Consider the following 22622-nt stretch of genomic DNA (forward strand, 5'->3'; position numbering starts at 1 on the left):
GCACTCCGGTCCGGAGCGCGACAGGCGGGGAAGCGCCGATGATGAAGGAGCGACGCTTGTGGGCTCCGATGACGCCGCGGGCAGCAGGACGAGTAGGCAGCACGCAGCGGGACCTCCGGCCTCGTCGCCAATGTGGTGACCCAGACAGGCCACGTGTATGGGGGACAGGAACGCCGCAAACACAGAGACGGTGAGTCGGTGTGCTGGTTAAACCGGAAAGACCCCGAGCGGTCTTCCGGTACTTTTATTTATACCCTCGAGGCGAGCCCGCCTCGAGGGGTGGAGGATGCGTGTATGTGTGTCTACATTGTATGGTAGAGGCCGAGTGGCACTCTACAGATAGCATGTCTTGATTCACTTTTAAAGGGCTCTAACATACTGGAAAATGTAAAACTCTGCGTGCCCCAAGCTGCGCGCAAGTGCTAAAAAAATAGAGGGCCTAATTAACACAGGCACGGCACCGTGCAGTGAAGGAAGATGACAAGGCATCGCAGCCCTGTCTTACGGTTCACTTTTATGGTTCTGAGCATAATTTACAGCAGAAGCTCGGATATAAATGTTGCTACTGATACACGCTGTGACTGTAAATACATATATTTATGCAATGTATGTATTATTATCAAAACCACAAACTCATGTTTAGGTACTCGTTTCTGACTGCAATGCGGGGAGCGTTTACTACAACGCATGAGTACATTCATAGTATAATGCATATGCATGCACGCAGAAATATTCACCGTAGGATATGAGATAGCGAGCAGAGGTACCAGAATGCTCTCAAATGAAAGATAAAATAGTAAATGCAGAGATTGAGTCAAGACATTACGCGTTATTAGGCTATTATCAATTTTATATCAGAAACTCTTGCGATGTTCTCAAGGATTAAATTAAGTGAATGGCAATTAATTACCACGCATTAAAACATGGCATAGTGCACAAGGTTTGTGTTGACATGTTTATGAGGGCTCTGATGTGACCCCCTGACTTCACAAAAGTTATAAAAAACGAATTGTATACAGAAATACAAAAATAACTATTTTAATTTCATTTACTTCTCATAATCTACATCAATTCTTTCCACATATTTGGGAGTAATTGAGCATAAAAAGCGTTGGTAATCCATTAGGCCTCACCTTTCAATGGCATCACCTTACTTTTTGTCGTTACCAATGCTTTTTTCCGATGTTGTTTGACAACAGCAAAAAGAAAACAAGTGCTTGCTTGCTGATTCACAAAAATATCAGCAAAAGAAAAATGACTGTCCCAGTGTGATAACATATACACGCATATGCATCCCCAACTATTTTTTTCAACTTTAAATTTAACATTCCCAGATGGTGGAAGCCAATTTTGGAGCTTTCAAACCACCCAAAACGGTTTTTTTTCTCCATAAAAGTGGGTTAGTAAATCAGTGCCACCAAGCAGCAGGAGTAACGGGGCAGCAACAAAAAAACAGGGGTCTTGAAATAAAAAAAAATGGGGAAAAAGCCAAAGGGAGAGGGGTGTGGATAAAAAAGGATGAACTAATGGGGTAAAGGTGGAGTCCAACACAGACAGCACGGAGAGGACAGGAATTTGAGGGTTGAGTAGCACATTAAGGAGAGAGCAAGAAAACATATGCACCCCAGTTAAGTGCTGAAAGAAAAAAAAAAGTAGTTCCCTGAATGTAAGCAGTGGAAACATCAAAGCCATCTATTCAAGAAGATGGAAAATAAGCTGTGCTATGCTCCAGGGGAGGGACAAAGCCAAGAAGAACAAAAACAAGCATTGGCATAGCCAAAAGGTCTCGCCTTGGGGACCTTATAAGTGTTTACAAAAGGAGGTGGTGATGGACGGAGCATCAGAACCAATCAAACACTCACACTCAGTCAACAGATCTGGGTTTGATCCATCACCGTTCTTTAGCCCACTCTGCCACCCCAGTTCAGACATGGCCATATGCAAATCAGTCTGACCCTGTGCCTCATGGGAACAGTCCAGCCCGAACTGCCAAGCCATGCCTTCCCTGGACCGGAAACAAGCTTCCTAGGACCGGTTTCTGGCATTTCAGCCGTCTTCAGCCAGGCTTGCTTGAATCCAGTGGCAAAGTGAGCAAGGGACTCACGTCTGAGCATACCCTGCCAACTTATGGCGAACAAAGTGGTACAAAAGGGGGTGGTGATGGACGGAGCATCAGAACCAATCAAACACTCACACCCAGTCAACAGATCTGGGTTTGATCCATCACCGTTCTTTAGCCCACTCTGCCACCCCAGTTCAGACATGGCCATATGCAAATTAGTCTGACCCTGTGCCTCATGGGAACAGTCCAGCACGAACTGCCAAGCCATGCCTTCCTTGGACCGGAAACAAGCTTCCTAGAACCGGTTTCTGGCATTTCAGCCGTGTTTAGCCATGCATTATCATCCACCAGGCAGATTTCTGTAATGGATCTAGTATGTATGTAAAGTGCTTTGGTACCTTCATTCGTGCTACATAATGCAAAAAATAAAAAGAAAAATGAAAGGAGAAGTGCTTTCAAATTTCTGAAAACTCTGTAGAGCTACGCTGTGCCTATCTGCTGTAGATGTTTGCTTTTTCTCCACAACAGTTAGGGTGAAATGCATAAGCAGCTTTAAACAAGTTGCAGTTGAGTGGAGCCACTACATCAGCGAGGGGAATCAGGGCAAACGTCCCCAGCCAAGTGAACATTATTTCGAGATGAAATGGATGCCATTTGGATATAGTCAAGAATGAAGAGACATAGGCCAAGGGTATATGCATTTCTGATATTTGTTGCCATGGAAAAAACTCTACTTTTTTCCGACAGAGAGAAGTGACAAATGGGTAGACGTGATACAGCTACTGGGGTGTTATCTCAAGTTTAAGTAAGATCTGACTAGAAAGTCACAGAGGTCTTCTTGATAATAAATAGATGTTTCCATACACATTCTAATGCTTACAGCTTATGCAAAAGGGAAAGGGCTGTACAACGACATGTGGCAACAGCGCTGAAAATGGGTAATAGGCTTTCAGAACGTGCTAAATGAACCAATGGTAAATGTGAAATACTGCCACAAGAACTGCAGATTGGTGTCAAATCAGAAGGTACAACAGAGTTCGACACTAACTAAGCTCCGCAACCTTTTGCGCTCACCAAGGCCAGCATAGTTCTCCTGCAGAAGGACAATGCAATTACAATATACGCACTCCTCCTTTTGCCATATGGACATGAAAAATGGTGCAATTGTTTAAGGGGCAGGCAGTAAATATTATTGAAATGGAGATTGCTGGGCTCGACTCAACACACGTCTCCTTTTACTTTAACAAGAGATTTATTTCCGCAGTCACCCAATTCCCATATTTAGCAAGTTAGAGTTCTCATACCAGGAAGGTGAACAAAATAGAATACAGGTTTTGCTTGTTGGAAATTAATGGCAAATAGCTGTACCACTTGTCCTATCAACTAAGTACAGGATATGCATCAAGTGGCTTGATTTACAATAATGCTAGTAATATGTGATTGGAAAAGACTGAATTGGAACTTTCAGGAAATATTAGCGATGTCATTCACCTTAGTTATTCTACACTTTCACAACCACTGAGTGTAGGGAAACAAAGAGGTTATATTGGACAGAACTCAATGGATAAATCAGGCACACTTATGAAACGAGTTTCCATCATTACTAGCAAAACAGTAATGGGCTGTACAAGGAATGTGAAGGACTACAACCGCAGCGATGACTAGTTTTGTAATGTTATCTTAGCACAGTGTATGAGAATTGGCAAGTAGAGTAGACAAAAAACAAGGATGCAATGTCAGCTCCTGGAAACAAAGGCAGGGGCCTCTATTCAGTTGGTCTTCATCGGCTGGTATAGTTACTTACCTGTGAAATGCTGGCAGTTATGCTACGGGTGGCGGCAGGAGTTTCACAGGCACCTCAGCAGAGTTTACAGATGGGCATGACCCTTGTCCATTACGCTCTTGACAACTCTGGTGTACGTGCCCGCATTGTTACTTTTATAGATTCAGCACAATGAACAAAAGTACTCAGCACTACACTGAGACGGCTCCAGCTCTTCTTCAGACAGTAACCTCGATAGGCCGCATGCGCTGCTTGGGACAGCAAACTCTGCTTGGGCTATGATGAACTTGCACAAAGGGTGCCCGAGAGTCAGGTGCTCAGGAAACATGCTACACAGAGGAAATGAGGACAAGGAATCGGTATCAAGATTCACAGTATACCTCCTAGAAGCAGGCAGTTACTTAACAAACCACCTTTAACTTCAGCCTAGAGCTCACTCATTCGAGGTGGGGTCACATGTCAGGAGAAATAACATTCAAGGCAATGTAGGTTTACAAGGAAGATGGTCATATTAGATAGAGCCTGTGGCTGTGCTTGCTTGGTTAACAATAGGAAAAAAATAATATAAAAAGAGAAGGCAACGCCAAGGAGGAGGATGCAGTGGGTGGTGAAGTTGTTGTAGCCAAGTAACCACGTTTACTGAAGCTACTGCGCCAACTCCTACACTTAAAAGAACGGCACAAATGTATTCCCATCTAGCGCTGAACTGTGTTAACTCTCTCTCATGTGCTCACATTTGTACAATCAAGTGCACTGAGGCAATGGAGAAATGCTGATCTGGTGACGTTTGTAAAATGTTATAGAAAAGGAGGAACCAACATTAGAACTCAGCAGTCCTGACTGCTTTTACTTCCCACTGCCAATGGGTTTTGTCTGAAATGAATATTTGAAGTCCTGGAACTGTGGTATGTCCAAAAGAAAAAACTACAATACACTAATGTTTTTTAAAAAGCTTAGTTTCTTATTCTAAATGATGCAGACCCCACAGCGTGCCCCTTTCTCGCCCTCATTTGGTGACAATCCTAGCAGCTTGTTTACACCGCGTGATGAAAACCACAGAAGTGCGGCTATTTTCTGTACATTACAGAGATTTCTCAGGACACTGCCGCTAATGACTTCTCTGTCAGACCAAGAGGACAGACCACCTCACAACAACACGCCATCACTCTGCAATAGCACGCACAGACCTCAGCAAACAGCCACCGCCGAGAAACTTATCAATGCACAAACAGAGGAGCCCTTTGTGCTCACTGAGTGAGAGCTGAGCAGAGCAGCTGGGATAGAGCCCACATGCGCACTCCATGCAAACGCACCTCTGCCGTCCAGAACAGCCTCCCCCGGCAGACAGCGACTCGTCAGCAAGAGGCCTCCGGGCACTGCTTCTCATCTTACAATCAGCCATAATAACAAACCCGAAACCGTCTCACACCACGAGCGTGCACATGCCACCGGAGGACGTGCGCACACAGAGGCTTATCTGAAAAGCAGCAATAGCAGCAGCTCCCTTTATACGGAGATAATGGCGGCGGCAAAAGTGAAAGAGTGCACATGCTGCCTCTGCACTTCATGAAACATGAAGCGCGGTGCCATGAAGTGGAGAGGTTGTGAGAGAGAGGGGGAGCAGGAGGTGAGCCCGCGAGTGGTGCACGCGTGCACGCTTGGGAGAGCAGTCTTCACTTTTCAAGCATTGCACTCATGCTTGTGGCACGCCGCTGCTCGCTCCCCCAAGGTGGATGCAGCTACAAGCACGAGTGTAGTGCTTGAAAAGTGAAGACCAATGTCTAAAGGTTCTCCTAGCGCAGCGCATGCGTGCTGCCTAGGCGAGACCTAAAAAGGAAAGAAAGGAAGCAAGGAAAACAGAAAGGAAAGAAAGAAGATGGAAAGAAGGAAAGAAAGATGGTTCACAGTATAAACTATTGGATAGTAAAACCCAAATTCTACACCACCTTAGTTTAAATAAAACTGTTACAAGTGTGCTCCAAATTAAACATGATAAAGGTTGTTTTTCTTCCTGGGCAAAGTTTATTAATGATCCATTGGTGAAACTGAGTCCAGGAACACAATATGGTAATACTGTGAAATAGCAGCAGTCCACTTCAAAAGGAATTTACAACAGCTTTGGAAGAAGACGGGAACTGATAAAGCTGGAATATGCCCAATGCTTTATTCAAATGCGTCTTATCACCTCATCAGGCAACACTGGCAGTAAAGGGAACTACATTGTGTGCGGATGTCCACCTTGTGAAAGAGCAAAAATGCAGTCACCCAAACTGACATTAACTTTGGGCTTAAGTAGACTATATGCTGTATGATGTATTGATTGGAAGCAAAATGCGAATGGCACAACATCAGACCAAAGGATGAAGAGAGGTGGTTTAAAGCCCCGTTAAGTAAGTATATTATACAACTTATTTTAGTAAAATCAAAAAGGCTTGGCTAACACCAGACCTAAAAAGGAAGTAAGTAAATGAGACTGAGAAGAAAGCCAGCCAACGGTAAGCAACAGGACAACCCAAAGCTCACTGTAGTCATTTATATAATACACAATAGATCTTTGACAAAAGACAGATAAAAGCTGTTAATCTGCTTGTTTCCATTAACCGATTATAGAGTAGCTGGTGGATAGTTCCCTCTGTGTTTAAAAAATCCAAAGACACCATCCTGTCAAAATTCCATGCCTTTCCTTGTCAGTTCCATCCTTGGTTAGGAAATTCAAAGACAATTTTGTCTAGGTCCTCTCTGAGATTCTGCCATGGAAATTAAAAGCACATTCTGGGGACACATTTCCAGAATATGTTAGGCTAGGAAAACATAAATGCGAACAGCCTTGGTGGTGGGCTACAAGATGTCACATGACTTGGTTCTCAATTAAGGGGCACCTTACAGTCTCTTGGACTCGAACTAGGGGCAAGAGCACCTCTTTTCTACAAATAGTGGTGGAGTATCATTCATTCTCAATTTGTGCCCTCTTGTGCCCTCTGGAAGTATCGTATAAAACTGCCATAATTATTGACCAAGCACCCTTAAGAGCAGTATCTTAATATTCTTCGTTAATGGTTCCAATTTGAGCTATCTTTGACTCGCTTTTACCATAACTTGGATTGTACAAAATAAGCCTCTTGTGAGGAGCAAACTTTTTCACTCTAGTCTCCAAAATTGCTCTTATTTCTGAAAGGCAGTCCCTAATAGATTAGTCTGAGGCACCTCATTCTGCACGCTAAAGCCCTTTAAATTCATCATAAATCTTCCTATGTTTGCAAGGTTGAGCACTCTGGGATCTTTAGTTTTTGCAACCCTGCTCAGAACCAGAACCCACACAGCATAAATGAGCACAAAAAGCCTACCTGTTCTTCTCTGCTCTGCCCACTGATATGTGCCAGATGTTCGCTTGTCCTATCGATTGATTCCCATAGCTCTGTAGAGCTCGGAAGAAGCTGGATGGCTGTACTGAATGCACTAGAATACCACATATAAATAAAATATCATCTGACTACCATTAGGACCCACACTTACAAACACTTTGCATCCGGTTTTAACTACTTTTTGAACACAAACTAAAAGTGCAGTGGTGGGATTTACAATCCAACAAAATCACAATTTGCATTGGATTGTAACCTAAAGTAACACAAAGCTGTGCAATGCATTGCCTTGCATTACTTTGCGCCAAGGGAGTGTTCCCTGTCTGGTGCATGGGCATTTCGATTCACCCACCCATGAGTTTGATGTAAAGCCCTATGGTGTAATGAGGAGAATATTTTCATTTGTTCTTGTTTTTCCCTCTTTGCATAAGTGCTGCATTCTACAGAACACATACAAAGTGAGAAATGCCTTAAAAGTTAGTTTTTTTCGAGAGGAAGGGATGCCTTCTTGTGTAAAAACAATCCTTACCGCAGTACAGACATTCTTGCACTATGGCAGTCAGTAGATATGAAGTTGTTCTGCTCTCTCTCATTTATGTATCACAGCACAGCAACTTTGCCTGATCGGTTTTAGTAAATCTGGGTCCTGATAAACAAATCCTCAAGATTAGACACATTGACCTACAGTCCAATGGCAATGTAACAAGTTAGACACATCTCTGGAACAGCTAATCTTCTTCAAAATATTTCAGTGGCTTTTTTGAAAAAGCCTTAGGGCCTGTGATCATTTTTCCACATTATTCCTCGCATCAAATTCTGCAAGGACTTGAAGTCTCACTCATTGGGTGAGAGACTTTCCTACCCTTACAGCCAGCCGCGGTCTGTGCAGCTAACAGCTGGGGGGCCGTGGGGACTCGTTTGGGGGGATTTCGAGGAACGATGTTATGGAAAATTAAATATTTATTTAATTTTCCCTCAGCATCGTCCCTCGCAATCCCTCCCAACGCGGCCCCACCGCACCATCGCTGTTACCTGCATGGATCGCGGCTGCTTACAGCTCATTCTTATTTGTTTCATCTCAATGGTTCCATTGACAGCTATGAAGCATCAAACTTGAGAATTGTGACTGTTTTGTTTAAATTGTCAGCTGCCAGTCTCATGAGCTCTTGAAACTTGAGATCTCTGCTTCAGACAGGAAGCGATCAATTTCGGTAGGGTGAAGAATTGTCATATTATTAGGCCCTGGCGGAGTTTGCATATAAAAACTCAGCCGAGCGAAGTATCACGTGCAGGCAGGGTTTGCCAAGCACCCATTCGCGTTGCCATGTGCAATGCCGAGTGCTTCCTCACATTGCAAAGCGCCTGTGAATGGCACCACAAGGTTCTCATGTGAGTCCTCGCGTTGCCAATCATGCACGAACAGCAACACGCGGTTCGCATGGATGCCACCATCTTGTTTTTCTACTCTCTGTTATGATGCTGGACCTAACTTTCAACCTCTCTTTAATCCTCCACCTATTAAACTTATCTACCCCTAATTTCTATTTATTATATTAGTGTGTGTCTTTGTGTATTTTACATTTTTTTGTAATTATTTGGGCGATTTTCATGATTTTTTGTATTTTGTTTATTTTCCCCTTACTTCCCCATTTCTTCTTTCCTTTCCTTCCTTTTCCTTGTTTTCTCATCTTTCTTTATCCCATCCACCGACATGGCGGAAGGTCGTCTACCTACCAGGCGGCGCCACTGGCGATTCGTGCGGCCCCTGTGATCTTTAACGAAGAGGAGGTGACAGCACTAATTTTTGTTTGTGCAGAGCCACCTACCCTCTATGCTGGCAGCAGGCAGTGGATACCGCCTGGGGGAGCGTTGGCTACTCTGGGGTAGGGTGTGCCGGTTCATGCGGCGCACCAGCCAGGTTCGGCACACTGTTTAGTAGCTCATGCACCGCTGGGTGGATATCTTAGAAAGGGAACAGGACCTGCTCGACCTGCTAGGCATCGAGATTCCGGGGCTTGTGAGTTTTAATTATTTGTTTTGTTTGTGTTCTACAATGCTAAAAAAAAATCTGAATAGCATGCTGCTCACACTCAGTGGTAAATTACATTTAGTTTATGCTGGAATATTATTATTATGTGATTCAGTTTCTAGTTTCTGCTAGACAGGTGCTCAACGCTACCTAATCGTACTCTTCATTGGCCCTCACTTTGGCTGATTAATTAGGAAATTCATTGCAGACTGTCCTTCTGTCACCATAGTGAATCAGTGATAGCAGTGAGTTAGCGTTCTCTCTGTGACTTTGTTCATGTAGCTCGTACAGTTCCAAGCTATTTCAAGGCGGTATGTAGTATGCATCAATGAACTGCACAAAAGGGAGACTGATTTGGTCAATCAAGGGGTTTGATAAATGACAATATCATTAAAGATCATTCAATGCAATAAATTAGTTCCAAATGTAGCTTTTGTTAAGGAAATTTGGAATAGGGATTTTTAGATTAGGACGGGCAAATTAACAATAGTCAATAGACTCGTAACTAGTACTATAAGTGATCTGTTTTAGAGAAGTACAATTATGTGACTGTGTTTACCTGTCATAATAATTTTGTGGAGATTAACTGAATCACTAATCTATTGTCATTATCTTCTTCATTTCTTACATCACCACCCAAGGGCAAGAAGAGAGACATTGTAGAGGGTCCAGGAGTAGCGGGTCAGCAGGAGGTACAGGCCACCAGCTCCACAGCCAAGGGCTCTGCTAACCCCAATAAGTCCCATTATTTATTATTAATATTTCCCTAATGTTGAGTTGTATGATTGTTTGGGATTTAGGGTAGAATCTTGAGGTATTAGAATGTTGGTGCTGGGTTCCAGGATGGGAGGTGCTGTCTGGGGCCTGGTGTTGCTGGTGAGAAATAACGTTGCTCTGACACCCTTGCCTGCCGTCTTCGTTCCACGTGGACGGGATACGAACAAACTTGTGCAAAGTACAATGGATTACATTTTTGTTTAATTTCTGTTATCCCTGCATTATCTTGTCTTTTCCTTATATTACATTGTGTTCTTTTTTGGTAGCTGACTTTTTCCAGACTCTAGTATATAGTTCACTTATCTTGTGCTTTGTTGGTAATCTTTCATTCTCTCTCCTGTATATCTTTTGGTACTGTAAGAGCATGACTAAGAATAACACATTTTTGGTACTCTATTGTTTACCGTGAAGATTGCAGTCCCAAGTAAGCTAGTATTATAAATAATATTCACCATGTATGTTTGTTGAGAAGGCTTTCTTATTCCTGCTCATGCTTTAACAATTGAATTCACTAGAGAGTGGCCTTGGTCATGGACCATCCCCCAGCCCCCAATGTTGTGGGCTGTGTCATTCATCTGTACAGTATACTGGCAGTTTTCCATGACAGGCAGCACAGATGGAAAAAAGTATGAGGTCCCACTCCCATTGCATTTGCCAGCCAACACATATGTCTTTCATTGACCATTATTCCACCCCTGGCTTGTCTAACATTGTGAACCAACCAAATGCCCAGAGTGATATTTGTGTTAAAAGACCCTGCAGTGCTAACCAAAATGTAGAGATGTCTTGCGGTTATATTTTGTGATTGAAAAAATGAAGAGGTGGCGTATCTGGGATACAAAATATGTATAATGTTTTATTCTAGTAACGCAGACCACCAGTGATGGAAGCTCAAGTGCCGCTGCAAGAGGAGAGCCAGTTGGAGGAGGAGAAGCAGTGGCAGGTACAGGCACTGGTAAGTCACATAATTGCTTATTGGCAATTACTATTATACTCGCTAGCGAGCACCAGGGTTCTAGAAATGGGTGTCTCTAGTTGGCAGAGGTAGGTACTTTTGTCCAAATAGGGACCTGTGCTTCTAGTCAGGGTAAGGGGGATACACTCCTAAATTAACTCCTGCTCACCCCCTTGGTATCTTGGCTCGAGCAGACAGGCTTATCTCAGAGGCAGTGTGTAAAGCATGTGTGAACACATACAGTAATACAGTGAAAGCACTTCAAATGGACACCACACCAGTTTAGGAAAATAAGTAATCTTTATCTAAACCAAGACAAGACCAAACAACAAAAATCCACAACACAGTAATAAAAATATGGCTTTCAAATGGTAGAAATAGTTCAGTTTAAAACAAATTGTAAAAGCAACACTTTTCTCACAAAGGGGCATATTATCAAGGACGGCGTTAAAATTATCGCCGGTTTAGCGGCAGAAAACTGCTGCTAAAGCGGCAATAATGGGCTTGATAACATGCTCTGGAGAATTCCAATAGAAGCCCATGTTCATACCAGAACATGGACTTCTATTGGAATTCTCAAGGGCATATTATCAAGTCCATTATCGCCGCTTTAGAGGCAGTTTTCTGCCGCTAAACCGGCGATAATTTTTAACGCCGTTCTTGATAATATGCCCCAAAGTACCTTGGATGCATCACGCAAAACAAACAAAATGGCCACAGGGAAGGTGATGCGTTGGATCCTTACACGCAGGGAAGGTGATGCGTTGGTTCCTTGCTATGGGGGAGGTGATGTGTCAGTTCTTTACTGCAGCGCAGGGGAGGTGATGCATCATTTCCTTACCGGAGACGAGGTGATGAGTCGGTTTCTTACTGCGTGGGGAGGTGATGCATCCATATTTTACTGCGTCCCACAATCATGCGACAGACTTAGCGCCTCAATGCGATGTGTCGATCGAGTTTGATGCTTGGTTTCGTGCAGCCGCACAGCAGGCTTGCGTTGAGGTAGTTGCAGTGACCTCGGACTTCGGAGATCGTTGCACCTGATGCGTCGTGCAGCGATTTCTCGAGCCGTGGCAGGTGCTGCGACGGTTTCTTCAGCGATGCGTCGGAAACAGGTGTGGATGTGACACGCTTCTTTGATGTTGCATCGATTGTCCAGCTCCCAGCGACACACAGTCTCTAGAGGTCCTAAACAGAAGCAGGCACCTGTTTGCAGGTTGGACTTCCCAGCAAGGAAATCCAGGGGAGCTGGTGGTGAAGTCTTTGTGTCCCCGAGACTTCAGAACAAGAGGCAATCTCAGTTTCAAGCCCTTGGAGATCTTCTTGCAAGCAGGTGACAAAGCAAACAGCAAAGTCCTTTTTCACCTTTCCTTGGCAGCAAACAGCCAATGCAAGCCAACTCCAGACAGCAAACAGCACAGGGGCAGTATTCCTCCTCAGCTTCTCCGGCTCTTGTCCTTGGCAAAGGTTCAACTTGATTCCCAGAAGTGATCTAAAAATCTGGGGTCTGGCCCCCCTTTTTATACACCAAAATACTTTGTTCTCTGAAGGCAGAGAGTGTCTGTACTCAGCCAAAACCAGTTCTGTCCTCACTGGTACAGCTTCCTGGCAGGAGGTGGAGACAGCATTGTTGAAGGCAGACCGGGCCCATTCAGGTGAAAGGAAATCTCCCCCCCCCTACTCTAAATGCAGCCCAGGTCTATTCAGCCCAGCCCTGACTCATTAGACTTCTGAAGTGGCTGCCCCTTTCCAGCACCTGTCATCCAAAAGCCAGACATGCAATACACAAACCTAGCAGAGGCACAGTGGATAGTTAGGCAAGATAATACCTACTTTCTAAAAGTGGCATTTTCAAACACAGAATGTAAAAACCCCCCTCACTAAGAGATGCATTTTAACATTCTGTGTTCAGCCATACTAAACTTTATTTTTCTACCGTGTTCCCAGGGCCAGTTATGTTTATAAGATGTTATAAACAAACTCCTCATTCTGTCCTATGGGAACAGGTAGCCTTACAATAGTGAAAAACTAAATTGGCAGTTTTTCACTATCAGGACATGCCACACACATCAGGGCATATCTTACCTTTCACATACAATGTACCCCGCCCACACGGGTACCTTGGGCCACCTTATGGGTGACTAATATGTAGAAAGGGAAAGGTTTAGGGACTGGCAAGTGTGTGCACTTGCCAAGTCGACATGAAAGTCCCAGACTGCACACAGGCTCTGCAGTGGCAGGCCACAGTTACATTTTACAGGCTGCTTCTGTGGGTGGCACACTCAGTGCTGCAGCCCACAAGCAGCATTTGATTTACAGGCCCTGGGCACACACAGTGCACTATACTAGGGTCTGGCATGTAAATCAAAGATGCCAATCATGGAATTACTAATCCATAACAACAATTTACAAAAGGAGCACTTGCACTTTGGCACTGAATAGCAGTGGCACAGTGTCCAAAGCATCTAGACCATCAAAACCGAGTCAAGCACACAGCAAAAAGACAGGAAGCAAAGGAAAAAAAGGTAGGGGAGACCCATGCCAATGGTGCAAGGTCTAACACAGGGCATCATCAACTCGTGACCGTGAACCCCAAAGCTTTACCAGCTACATGGGTTGTTGAGTTATGATGGCCTCTTCTATCTGCCACTCACCAAAAGCTCACATAATGAGCGTTGATGGCTTGAGGGAAACGTGAAAGAACAAAAAGTTAAAAGAAAGGAAAATGGTATAAGAGTGAAAGGGTGGGTGAAATGGTGCATGGGTGGGTAAAGGGATGGATGGACGAAAGGATGGTTGGAAGAAAGGGTGGCTATTGAATGGATAGATTAGACATTTTGATGAAAGACTGGATGAGAGAAAGTAAAGCTTAATTATGGTGGCTATGGGTAATTTATAATGAAAGGATGTATTAATATTTGGATTGCTTGGATAAATGAGCAAGGCAGCTCTTCTCATGGAGAGGGGCATGCTGCTCACCTACTTTGCTGACTTTGTTTATGTAGGGTTACCAAAGCTATGATTCAAAGTGGGGATATTTTGTAAAACAAATTCCACTCCCATTGCTTGTTAAGTGATTTGTTAAGTGAGGCAGATGTATCCTACCCATCATTCATCTCCCCCCTCCCCACACATGGAATTTTGCCAGCTATGACCGAAGTGCAGTATGCTTCAGTTCGTGACTGCAGTGTTGGCTGTGCAATGTACGTCTGCCTCAGTTAATGTGTCATTTACAAAGTTTTCAATGCATTGTAAACTGAACACACAAGGTATGTTTCCCTTTGCCCACTCAGTCACCTGTTAGTACCTCACTCCTTTTTTCCCTCTAAGATCTTCTGTCCCAGCCTACCATAACATTGGAAAATCAACATTTGATTTTATAACCATGTGAAGAACAGTGATTCCAGAATATAAATATTTCATGGTTTCCCACCACAGATTTATTTTACACCTGTTTAGATTTTTCCCTTTCAACTATGTCGACTACTACAGTGACTGAATATGCCAAAGATGACAAATCGATGATCAGTGTAGTGACCCCTCTATTCTATATCAAAAGCTCTACCCTACCTTCCTAATCCCTCTACCCTACCCTGCAGTAGAGTAACTCAAGTTTCCTTTCCTTACTTACTGCCCAGCTAAGGAATTTCTCAGAAATAATATGTGGTGGTGGGCGAGGCCAGTGAGTAAAGTGGGAGTAAGTGCATGATTTTATGTCAAGTTTGGCGTATGGGATACACTGTGATGAACGTGCCAAATACAATATAAACAGCTGGTTCCTTACTATATATTGCAGTGCATCATTAATGTTCCCCAATGTTACTTACAGCAGACAGGATAATATCCGCATTTCATATGTGAGGTGTGATGAAGTATATTATGCTTTATTCATCTGCCTCTTTGGAGCCAGGATAGAGAGAGAAATGCATTTGGAGAAGTACAGGGCCATTGGATTTAAAAATAGATAATCATCAACTACAGGTGCCCCAGCTACAGACAGTAGCAAAATGCCAGACACGCTGGCTAGCAATGAGCATGGCACCATTATTTTAGCACAACACACAACTTGTACTTCATAGTGCATAATGCCATATTCGTTAATGAGAGGTTATTTATTTTTCCACTCAAAGCGTCTGTTTATAGTTGAAAAGCCTTTATAAGAAAAAAAATCAAATCCCATTTTTTTAAATCTGATGTTATTCCGCCTTAATACTTTTAACCCTTTTTAAAAAAAAATTGGTTCAGTGGGAGGGACTTGTTGTGGGTGGAGAGGGTGGGATGGGAGTTGGGACCGGGTTTTATTCTTTGGAAATGTCAAATTTATGGACAGTGGGACTTGGGTCAGTCAGTTTGGGGAGAGGGGTGGGCATGTTGTGTGGGGTGGAGAGGGTGGGTTTGTTTCCAAACAAAATAAAGGGGAAACTATATTTTATCAAAATGTATGCCTGAAGTAGTTTATTTTACTTTTATTTTGCACTGTGGCCTTCAGTTTTTATGCAGCCTGGTTATTGTAAGAGTACACCGCTTGGTTATAGTGTTATATCTCTCTAACTATCTTGACTATTGAAGGGATGCTGCCATGACCTATATTGTCTACAACAACCTAGATAAACAATTACTTGTAGTAGCTGTTAGTTAGTTACTTACTTACTAACTTAACTAGTTCACTCACTCCATAGTTGTCTTACCTGAATATAGATGAAGCAATAACAGGGAAGGTATCACAATTTCACAAGCGAATTCCCACTTCCACCATGGTGAGCTCCAACTGTAGGATTAATCGGAAGGATTATCCATTGCAGGCAACTACATGGAAATAAAAACACTGAGTTAGTGGGTTATATCAACGCTTTATAAAGAATTGACACCAGACTAATACATAATGACATAACAAGAATTCCTGATAGTGATAAAATAACAACAAAAATAGCAATAGTAGTAACTTGAGCAGTGAGGAGCTACTAGTAACTTATGAAATCCTTGAATCATAAAAAATGGATTTAAAGTCTGGAGTGCTTTAGGTAAGGCGTTTAAGGTTGCGTAACACAAGGCCTGAGTGATGACTGATGTTCTTCGTTCTATATCTAAAATATGGATCACATTTTATGCAAGGGTGGGTAAATGGGGCCAGTAAGGGCTATTGCTTAGAAGATCCTGCAGTAAATTGGTGTTGCTTTCACCACAACCGCCCCAACAAGTTTGTGATCCATTGATGTATAAATTAAGCCACACCTCAATAAATCACACAGCCCAGGGAAAGAGGGTCAGGGGTTTGATGAATGGATGAGAAAGGGAATTAGCGGAAATGTTTGAAAAGACAAACTCTAAACAAGGACACCATTCATCTGGGAAAGGAGCAGCACACATTTGTCATCAATCTGCTGTGGAAGGAAACAAAGGAATAAGTATGACACAGTACAGTTAAATGGATTACAAACAGTCCTTCTGCCCCTGAGATCAAGTCATCAGATCTCTAAATGTTCTGTCATCTAGGTTGGGAGTGAACCCACCCACCCAGTTCTCCAACTAACGTAATGTAACTAAAGTGACTATTCTGGTCTCTGAAGAACCAGAAAAAAGGAGGACCCTGCAGGTAAATCTGGCCAAGTGTGAAAACGCCAATCAACATCAGGTAAAAAATGATAGCCCATCACTCAGGCCTCAAACATTGCAAATCAATCCTCTCAAACAAGTTGCCACATTATGGTTTAAAATCCTCCCTCACTGTCTGCCACCACATGAATTAACAATCATCAGTCAAATTCACTCCATAATCAGATCACTCATTGGTGCAATGGTTCCCTGTTCCAATCCAAGCACAATGGTAGGTACACTATCTCCCCTTTGATGCAAGCAACAGATTGGAATTTGGCAGTCTTATAAATCAAACAATCATCTGGGGTAGCCATCGTAGATGATGAAAAAACAGAAGGACCATAGGAGTGGACCGTACCGGTGAATTCATTTTTGCTAAGTAAGTTTGTAAGGGCCAATCACGTTCAGGGAAAACAATGATCGCCCATCACTCAGACCCTAAACATTGCAAATCAATCATCTGAAGCAAGTTCCCAAATTACAGTTCAACACCCTCCCTCACTGTCTGCACCACATGAATCATCAATCACCATGTATGTATGTATGTATGTATGTATGTATGTATTTATTTCTTGTTCAGCGCAGCTGTCACCCAAAGGGTATCCTGGCGCTGAGATCCTATCAAACCATCAAAGATGTTTACATTGCGCTTGGAAACAGGAAGGTCTTAAGGTCCTTTTTAAAGGAAAGCAGATGTTGGCTACTCCTCAGTATCAGAGGTAGAGAATTCCACAATGTGGCGGCCGTGTAGCTAAAAGCACGGCCACCCATCCTTACTAGTGATCCTAGGAATCCTCACCAGAAACGCCGATGACGATCTCAAAGGTCGGGCAGTTTGATACCATGAGAAAAGATTCTGAAGAGGGATTGGCCCCAATCCATGCAGCGCTCTAAATACAAGGCATAATGCCTTGAAAGCGATCCTCTGCTGCACCGGCAGCCAGTGTAGATCAGCTAAAGCCGCTGAGGAGGAAGCAGAGCATGGTCGCGACAAAGCCAGTTTCGCAGCCATGTTCTGAATCCTCTGCAGTTTAAGGATCAGAATTTTAGGAGCTCCTAGAAGTAGTGCGTTGCAGTAGTCTAACCTACTGAGGATGGTACTACGCACTACCTCTGCTCTCGCACCTTGAGGAAGCATTGGTAAAATTTTGCGCAAAGCACGAAGCAGGCCCATACAAGTCGCTGCGGTCTTATTTACTGAAGCATCCAGCTGTAGGCCAGGTTCGAACAGCACTCCCAAGTTGCGAGCCGATTTAGCGGCTTCCACAGAGCCCGGGATAGAATTTGGCCAAAAATCATCCGGTAACCCGCGAGGAGAGCGATCAGAGGAGCAATAAAGCACTTCCGTTTTTGACCCATTAAATTGAAGTGCATTAGCTCGCAACCACTCTGCAGTGGCCGACATGCAATGATGGAAAGTGTCCTTCGAGACAGTCTCACTACCCTCAAATGAGAAAATCAACTGAGTGTCATCGGCATAATTGATGACTGATATGCCGAATGACTTGATTAATTTTATCAGGGGTCAGAGATATAGATTAAACAAAATCGGACTGACCGCCGACCCTTGAGGGACACCCTGGTTTACCTGTCGCGTAGCTGAGCGAAATGGAGGTAAAGCCACGGCTTGCTGTCTGTTACCATCACTCATACAATCACTGACTCACCATTGCAATAGCATGGTTACCTCTTCCAATACAAGCAAAGGTAGTTTAGGTTCTAGGGGGCAGATTTATGACGACTGGCGCATCCCTGCAAATCAGCAGGGATGCACCAGGTAAGATGCATCATGTAAATTTACCCTGCGCCACCACAGATGCGCCACATTTACTATGCGGCGCTTCGTGGCGCAAGGATGAACAGATGCGTGATGCATCTCCCGTTGTAAGGGTGGCACATTGCTGGAGTCGTGTCACAAGTGTGACGCAACTCCAGCAATGCTCGTGGCCTGGCCATCCATAACGTGGTGCGTCACGCCTTACGCCTGCTTCAAGCAGGCGCAAGGTTTTGACGCAGCAGCGTCGGAAAAGTGACTGAGTGGAATCTTGTAGATTTCACTCAGGCACTTTTCCGAGGCTTTGCTGCGCCAGGACGCCCTCCCATGCTCCGGAACGCCCACATGAAACCTGACGCAGGTTTCATGTGGCGCAGGGCTTTACAACGTGACTCATCTCCCTAGATGCGTCACGTTGTAAATAGGGCGCAACATGGTGCATGGTTTACGCCGCCGCTGAATCACAGAAGTGACACAACGGCGGCACAAAAGTGGCGCAAGGGGTTCGTAAATCTGCCCCTAGGTATTCATCTTTGACTCAGGCAACACATTGGTATTTGGTATTGGCACTCTTGTAAATCAGTGATGTTTTGGGGCAGACCTGCTAGTGCTAAGTGATGTTAAAAAGGATATGTAATAGGCTTATGAGGGGACATGCATTGTTTCCAATCTCATGAAGTAATTGTGTAGGGTTTTTCAATGCACACTGGTCCAATTGCAATACGGCAATATATGTGACTAAAAAATTGTGGGGTAGCATAAATCTGACACAAAAATAATAATGTTCCACTAGTTTTTTGTTTTTGTTGCAAAGATAGAAGTTCAATGAGAAATAATTTAAAAGTTCAATGGGGGCACTGGCATATGTAGTCCTGGAAGTAGAGGTGGTTCACCCAGAAGTTGGTCAGCTGACACACTTGATTCTAACCAGTCATCCTCCTCCTGTGCTGTTTCAGGAACAGTGTAATTGTGTGGTATGAAATGTTGGTTCATTTCGGTCATAGTCATACTCTCCATGTTTTGAGGTGTGAGACTGGTCCTTCTCACTGTAATAACAGCACCATCTACACTGAACACACAGTCAGCAAACACACTGGCCATAGGATTAGCTGGATACTTTATTGCCAGTCTGCTGGGCTCTAGCCATTGGCACATCTTTCCATACCAATACATAAATAGGTTTTGATCCTCTTAGACCTCTTTTGGATCATCCATATACTCCTGGATCATCCTGTGGATGCTCATTAGTGCTGCCACTTGCTTAACCTCTTTTATCAATTCCTCTGCAGAGGTTGGGTCTGGTCCTTCTGTTGCTGCCAGTTTTCTGGTTGATGTTGTTGTTTGGCTGCTGTGAGACAAGACTGCCCTTTCTGGAAGTTGAAGGTGGCACCCTAGAACTGCGGAGTGGGACTCTAAGGGGTCTCATTATGATGGTGGTCCTTCCACCATCTTACAGAAAATACTCTCGCCAAATTAGGATGGCGGTGGGAATCACAATGGTTCCGCGGCAGACGAAAAGTCTATCCGCCATGGTTCAGCAAGGCGGTCCTTTTTCCGGCCGCCTTATGGAACCCGGAACCAAGGCAACATTGTTGCGGTGCTGTGCAGGCTCTGCTGTAGGGATTACGGTATTCCTTTCCGTCTGTCTTTTTGCAGCGGCTATCCCGCAGCAAAAAGACAGGCGGAGACTGGCTTTGTGGGCCCGTTGTGGGCCCCCTCTGTATGGGGGGTGCACTGGGGATGCGATGATTTCATTTTATAGCCTTGTAGTACAAGCCAAGCGGAGGTGTAAGCTCTCAACCAAGGAATGCACTTCTGTGTTTTCATTCACACCCGCAGGGATGAATCTTTCACGCACCTTCTTTACCTGGTCCTGAAGCAGATGCAACAACAGAATAGCTTGGCCCATCGTACTGTCCTTCTTGTTAACTGCCAGTCTGAAAACCTCAAAAGGGAGTAGCATCTATGGCAGGCATTTGACTAGGCCCCATTTGTCCACATCCATGGTCATACCTTTCGCAACCTGATCCCCTCCTCTTTGAAAGACATAGTCATTGATCTGTTTGTACTGCTCACAAAGACGTTGCAACATGTAATAGGTCAAGTTCCAGTGAGCTGGCACCTCCTGTATCTGGGCTTTAACTGGTGCTCTTTTATTATGCTGAATGATCCGCAACTGCTTCAAGGCTTCAAAAGAATGGCTGAAAGGAGTGCAGTTTCCTCTGCAGGTGGTCAGTATGTCGCTGACTATGTCTTCTTTTTTGAGAAACTCTTGCACCACCGGCAGGTTGTTGCAATGTGGTCCACGGGAATGGAATAATCATCATCATTACACAAATGAATGATGCTAACACTTACTCTAAAGTGCATTGCAGCCAGGAGGAAATTGAATTAATATATACCTAAAAAACGGAATGCAGTGCGCAGCTGTGCGCCTATGGTGGATGGCTAGATGGATGGTGGATTGGCCGGGGTAAATCAGGAAAAAATTATTTACAATAAAAAATTAAATGTAATTAATTAAAAAGACATAAAAAAATAATTACAAGAATTACAATTTAAAAAGTCAAATTAAAAGAATTTAAATAAAATGTTCAAAAAATTAAAACAAAAAATTACATTTTAAAAGTAAATAAATACATTCCAAAAATACAAAAAGAAAAAGAAAAGATAACGATAAGCGAAATTATCCCCAAACATATTATTAAACTGATATCTCATTTTTTCATGCAAGCCTATGGCAAAGGCACACTGGCTGGATGCACAAAATGGTTGTCAGCCAATGCCACATGGTCAATAACAAAACTGAGGAAGAAGGCATGGGTGACAAAGAAGACATGCAGGCCTATGGAAAAAGCACACTGGCTGCCTACACGAAATGGTCGCCAGCCACATGGTCACAACAAACAGCAAGGAGCCATGACCACAACAAAGAAGACATGCAGGCCTATGGAAAAAGCACACTGGCTGGTCACAACAACAAGCAGGAGGCTTGGAAAACAAAGAACAAGTGCAGGCCTATGGCAAAAATACACTGGCTATCCTACACAAAATATCCTCCAGCCACATGGTCACAGCAACAAGCAGGAGGCCTGGAAAACAAAGATCAAATGCAGGCCTATAGCAAAAGCACACTGGATGGCTACACAAAATGGCCGCCAGCCACATAGTCACAACAACAACACCAACCAGCAAGGAGGCATGGTTACAACAAAGAAGACATCCAGGCCTATGGTAATAGCACACTGGCTGCCTACACAAAATAGCTGCCACCGACATGGTCACAACAACAAGCAGTAGGCCTAGAAAACAAAGAACATGTACAGGCCTATGGCACAAGCAGACAGGCTACCTACACAAAATGGCCGCCAGCCACATGGTCACAACAACAAGCAGGAGGCCTGGAAAACAAAGAACAGATGCAGACCTATGGCAAAATTGCACTGGTTGGCTACACAAAATGGCTGCCAGCCACATGGTTACTACAACAACAAACAATAAGGAGGCATGTCCACAACAAAGAACACATGCAATCCTATGGAAAAAGCACACTGGCAGCCTACACAAAATGGCCACCAACCACATGGTCAAACAACAAGCAAAAGGCATAGAAAATAAAGAACACATACAGGCCTATTGACACTGACTACACAAAAAATGGCCCCTTGCCAAAAGGCATAGGGAACAAAGAAAAATGGTGGCCTTTGACAAGCACACTCACACATTGGGCAGACAAAGAAAGGAGGCATGGTATTTGGTAACACAGGAGAAACCAGCATTAATTCAGCAATGCCAAAAACGAAACCTAACTAGGCTAAAATGTTTTACAACAACAGACATCCTCCAAAAGCATCATATAAAGTAACCCACCTATACACTCTTTGCTGAAAAAAATGTGAAATACCACCAAAAAACACATTTTGTAATTTATTCCAATGCCATACATGGCCTATGTAATATTTCAGTTCAACAGACACCACAGAAACAGTTATTTCATGCACCCATGTCTAGAACTGAGCCTACTGGCTGGAAGGCCCATTGGCAGATTAGGCCACATACTGAATGAAATGAAGATTGTAAATTTATTAAAAAACATGGAAAAAATGTACTATACTGTGCAACATTTTTCCTTTGCAAAAGAAGAAAAACAACACACAAAAAAATAAATAGGCCCCTACTCAAATTGCAGGCAACCCACCCAATAAGTTTTCAAAATCGAATAAAAGTACAAATAAATCCTGGTGCATGCCTCCAATCAAAGAAACAACACCCTTATACAACCGTTTTT

General features: G+C 43.6%; 1 protein-coding gene across 1 annotated transcript in view; it reads right to left on the reverse strand.

Moving 5' to 3' along the window:
• Positions 1 to 22622, reverse strand: part of CACNG5 (calcium voltage-gated channel auxiliary subunit gamma 5) — a 417838-nt gene that overhangs the window by 392716 nt on the left and 2500 nt on the right. The window contains exon 2 of the mRNA XM_085614419.1: positions 15654 to 15771. The gene's annotated coding sequence lies outside the window, so the exon portion shown is untranslated. The remainder of the gene's footprint in view (positions 1 to 15653; positions 15772 to 22622) is intronic.

This window comes from Triturus cristatus, chromosome 7, assembly GCF_964204655.1.
Source record: "Triturus cristatus chromosome 7, aTriCri1.1, whole genome shotgun sequence".
Lineage (NCBI taxonomy): Eukaryota > Metazoa > Chordata > Amphibia > Caudata > Salamandridae > Triturus > Triturus cristatus.